This window comes from Arachis ipaensis, chromosome B01, assembly GCF_000816755.2.
Source record: "Arachis ipaensis cultivar K30076 chromosome B01, Araip1.1, whole genome shotgun sequence".
NCBI lineage: Eukaryota > Viridiplantae > Streptophyta > Magnoliopsida > Fabales > Fabaceae > Arachis > Arachis ipaensis.
The window spans coordinates 25,096,623-25,101,966 of record NC_029785.2 but is presented as its reverse complement, the minus strand read 5'-3'; positions in this window follow the sequence as shown (position 1 = coordinate 25,101,966).

The following is a 5,344-nucleotide window of genomic DNA, read 5'->3' as shown; positions in this document are numbered from 1 at the left end:
GTCATCTACGTAGACCTCCATTAAGTGCCCGAGGTGGGGAGCGAACACCTTGTTCATCAGCCTTTGGTACGTGGCCCCTACGTTTTTTAATCCAAAAGGCATGACCACGTAGCAATAATTTGCTCTAGGTGTGATGAACGATGTCTTTTCCTGGTCTGACTTGTACATCGGGATCTGGTTATATCCCGAGTAGGCATCCATAAACGACAAGTATTGATACCCTGAGCTGGAGTCCACTAGAGTATCAATGCTTGGGAGCGGATATAGGTCCTTGGGACATGCCTTATTCAGGTCAGTGTAGTTGACGCACATCCTCCACTTGCCGTTTTGTTTCTTGACTAGCACTACATTTGCTAGCCATGTTGGATACTTAACTTCTCTGATGAAGTCGGCCTCTAGGAGTGCTTGTACCTGCTCTTCCACCGCTTGAGCTCATTTTGGGCCGAGCTTACGCCTTCGCTGCTGTACAGGTCGAGACACTGGGTGGACAGAGAGCCTGTGGGACATGAGCTCGGGGTCTATCCCTGGCATGTCGGAAGCTTTCCAGGCGAAGAGGTCGGAATTTTCTTTTAGGAGCTTTGTCAACTTTTGTTTTAAGCTTTCTTCCAGGTTGGCTCCTATGTTGGTATTTTTTCCTTCCTCTTCACCGACCTGTATTTCTTCAGTTTTTTCTCCTGATTGTGGGCGCAGCTCTTCTTTGGTTCTTGTGCCACCGAGCTCTATGGTGTGGACTTCCTTGCCTTTCCCTCTCAGGTTCAGGCTTTCATTGTAGCATTTTCTTGCCAGCTTCTGATCTCCTCGCACCGTTGCTATCCCCGCAAATGTCGGGAATTTCATGCAAAGGTGAGGGGTAGACACCACCACCCCGAGTCGATTTAGGGTAGCTCTGCCAATCAAGGCATTATATGCTGACCCCACGTCGAGGACTATGAAGTCTATGCTCAGAGTTTTGGACTTTTCCCCTTTTCTGAAGGTCGTGTGGAGGGGTAGAAATCCCAGTAGTTTTATTGGCGTGTCGCCTAATCCATATAAGGTGTCGGGGTAGGCTCTTAACTCCTTTTCATCCAGCCCTAGCTTGTCAAACGCAGGCTTGAAAAGGATATCTGCCGAACTCCCTTGGTCTACTAGAGTTCTGTGGAGGTGGGCGTTAGCTAAGATCATGGTTATCACCACTGGATCATCATGTCCAGGGATTATTCCTTGTCCATCCTCCTTTGTGAATGAGATTGTGGGGAGGTCGGGTGATTCACTCCCGACCTGGTAAACTCGCTTGAGGTGTCTCTTGCGAGAGGACTTGGTGAGTCCTCCACCCGCGAATCCTCCCGAGATCATATGTATATGTCTCTTGGGAGTTTGTGGTGGTGGGTCTCTCCTGTCCCCGTCCTCTCGCTTTCTCTTCACGTAATTGTCCGACCTTTTCATGAGATATCTATCAAGCCGACCCTCTCTGGCCAGCTTTTCTATCACATTTTTAAGGTCGTAGCAATCATTTGTTGAATGACCATAGATCTTATGGTACTCACAGTAATCGCCGCGACTTCCTCCCTTTTTATTTTTAATGGGCCTGGGAGGTGGCAGCCTTTCAGTGTTGCAGATCTCTCTGTATACATCCACCATGGAAACCTTTAGAGGAGTATAAGAGTGATATTTCCTTGGCCTGTCGAGACCGAGTTCTTATTTCTTCTTGGGCTCTCTTTCCTTCTCTTTTGCAGAGTGGGAATGCCCAGGTCGCCAACTCGGCTCTCGTAGTCTGGCATTTTCCTCCATGTTGATGTACTTTTCTGTTCTTTCCTGTACATCGCTCAGGGAGGTGGGGTGCCTTTTTGATATGGACTGTGAGAAGGGACCTTCTCTAAGTCCATTCACTAACCCCATGATGACAGCTTCGGTGGGCAGGTCTTGAATCTCTAAACACGCTTTATTGAACCTTTCCATATAGTCCCGCAAAGGTTCTCCGATCTCCTGCTTTATTCCCAGGAGGCTCGGTGCATGTTTTACTTTATCCTTTTGGATGGAGAACCTCATCAAGAATTTTCTCGAGAGGTCCTCAAAGCTGGTGACCGACCTCGGTGGGAGGCTGTCGAACCACTTCATCGCCGCTTTTGACAAGGTAGTCGGAAAGGCTTTGTAGCGAGTTGCATTAGAAGCATCAGCCAGATACATCCGACTTTTGAAATTGCTTAATGATGCTTCGGGTCTGTGGTTCCGTCATAGAGGTTCATATCAGGGCTTTTGAAGTTTCTTGGAACTTTTGCCCTCATGATGTCCTCACTAAACGGATCTTCTCCTCCCAGGGGCGACTCTTCTTGGTCGCCACGGGAGTTCCGACTTTTCAGAGAAGATTCTAGTGTTAAGAGTTTTTCCTCTAACTCTTTTCGTCGCTCTATCTCTTCCCTGAGATTTCGCTCCGCCTCTCGTTGTCGTTCTAACTCCTGTTCCAACTGTTCCAAACGACCTTGGTGGCCATGGACCAACCCCATTAGCTCGGTTGCGTGGGGGTGGCCCTTCCTTTCCTGACTCTCGTCTATCCGAGGAGTTTACCTTTGGATTTTTAAATCCAGAGGTGCCTTCTCGATGTTGATCGCTGGCTTCCTGGTGAGGAGTTGGATTCGCGTCGTTGTTTCCGGTGTCCAGGTTTTCCTGCTCGGAATCAGACGCCGTATGACCATCTTCCGGTGATTTGTCCGCCATTACTGGTTGATCTCTCGGGTCCCCGGCAACGGCGCCAATGTTACGATGGGTAACCGGAGATTATTGGGCTGGACTCGCTGGGTTGGCCCAATCGTCTATAGAAGGAAGCCTTCGAGCGGATTCGCGTCTTTAGGGCCTCCGTCCGACTTGTGAATACGAGTGAATGGGGTGGTACCTGCAAAGACACTCCGATGCCTAAGTCAGCAAGGGCGTGAGCAGGTCTAGAGAGTATTGGGACTTAGAGATACCTGAGGAGTGTCAGTGTATTTATAGCGGTGAGCCAATAACCACCGTTGAAGTAGTTCCACCTTTTAAGGTGGATAACCGTCTCTTTATCTTAGAAAAGTTGGGATATGGCTCCTGGAAGTGGATTGAGAGATCTTAGGGGCAGTTACTCATTTGAGTGAGTGTTTATCTGCCAGATAATCTTCGTCCCCGACTTCTTTAGAGCAAGTCGTAGTGAGAACTGACTTCTTTAGGGGAAGGTCGGTGTGGGATGAGGCTCAATCCTTTGGACTGGATCTTTTCGTTTGGACCTGGGCCTTAGTGTTGGGCCATGGTATGAACACTACCCTTTAATAATTTTTTAATTATTAAATTGTGATTTTACTAAAATTTTTGTTAACAATTATTTTTATATTTATTATTAATTTTTTGTTTTGGAAGCAAAATTTAATGATAAAACATAAAATTTTTGTCAATGGGTAAATTTTTAAAAAATATTTTTTTTCTTAAAAAATAGATAAAGTTAACATTAGTTAACACAATTTAAAATAGACTAAAGAGGATGTTTTTTAAAAGTTAGAAGGGAAGGGAATGTACATTTATAAAGTAGAGGAGAGGAGAATGTCATTTTAGCATCTCGCAGAAGAGGGGAGTGAAATTTTCTCAATAATTTAAGCAGGTGTTAGAATTTAATTTCACCTTATCTTTTCCACTCTCAAATATCTTTTCTCCTCTACTTTTTGCAATGTAATATAATTATGCTCGAATTGCTTTAAACTATAATTGCAACTTGATGACTCAAGTGTAAGGACCCTCCTAATTAGGTTAACTGGGTTGATGACTTATCTCCAATTAGTCACAACTAGAAAATTGCTTATTACAGATAGATTTACAGATAGATTTAATCTTTATTATAGACAGACTTTTGGTTACCGAAAAAATTATCGACGAATTTTGTTCCTCTATAAAAGCCTCGTCGAAAATTACTTAGCGACGGATTTTTTCGTCGGTAATTTACCGACAGACTTTTCTCCGTTACCGACAGAATTTTTCTCGGTAATGATCCCTCTTTTGCTAAAAAACCGTCAGATTTTTTGACAGATTTTTCGTCGGTAATTTACCGACAGATTTTTTCGTTACCGACAGATTTTTTCTCGGTAATCGTCACTTCAATTTCGCTTAATCCGTCTAATTTTTCGATAGATTTTTCGTTGGTAACTAGCGTCAGAATTTTTGATAGATTTTTCGTTGGTAATTGGAGCCTGGAAAAGCATTTTCAACTCTGAATACAGACAAAAAATCTGTTTGTAAATACGTCAGTAAGGTAAAACAACATTTTTTTAGATTTTTTCATTGCAAAATAAACCTGATGTCATACAAAATAACTATAAATTTAAACAAGTTCATCGTATTATCAAACTAAAAAAAAGTACTATAAACAAGCAAGTCAATATAATTCAAAATATAAACAAAGTGTATTAATACATCAACTATAATAATAAGTAACAACCATACATCAACAAAGTGTATTGATATATCAACTATAATTCAAAACATGAACTTAGTATATTGTTCAACCATACTAAATTTATCAGCTACAGTCTTAGTGTCATCTTCATCCCCAACATCATCATAGTCCTCATCAATTCTTATTTAATTAAGTAGGTGGTGCTGCTTTATCATCATCATAGTCCTCATCAACTAAACAAGCTTGTCAGTGTAACTTGATTCTGTTCTTTCTTTGATTGGTGCATAATGCCTCAGCCATTTCCCCCAACATAAATCTGGATAAGAAATAGATTAAGGTGACATTAGGAGAATACTAGAAGCAATCCAAAATCATCCACAACAGATATCAGTGTTAGTACTAGTAATCAGAGATGATAGAATACATAAAAGAAACTAATTCATATACTAATAGGATACTAACAACTAGGCCAATTTGATTCTTACCCTCAACCATGGTTGTGCTATATTTTAAATATCTCGATGTCTAAGAAAATAATAACTAGAGAAATGAGTTAAAGAAAGTAAACAACCTGTTGAGGCCTCATAATCTTCATATCAAGATCATCCAAAGACTTTCGCCAATACGCCAAGTAACTAGCCATTCGAGGGATAGCAAATAAAATAATGAAGTACTCAGGTGGAAACCCCATAGCCCTGATCACATAAAGGCATTAGCTAAAGCCTAGTAACATATATTAGGAGGGATAACCTTATCTTATGCTCCCTAAAAAGAAAAACTTGGTGTAATAATAGCTTTACCTATAAATTAGTCTAGAATAGAAGTCAACATTTGGATATAGCTTTTTTCTGATGAAAAATTCACCAGATAGTGCAACCTTTGTAAGACCCAGAAATTTAAAATTTTTTTTATTATGAACTAATTTTAATTTATTTATTCATTAAAGACTTTATTTTTGGA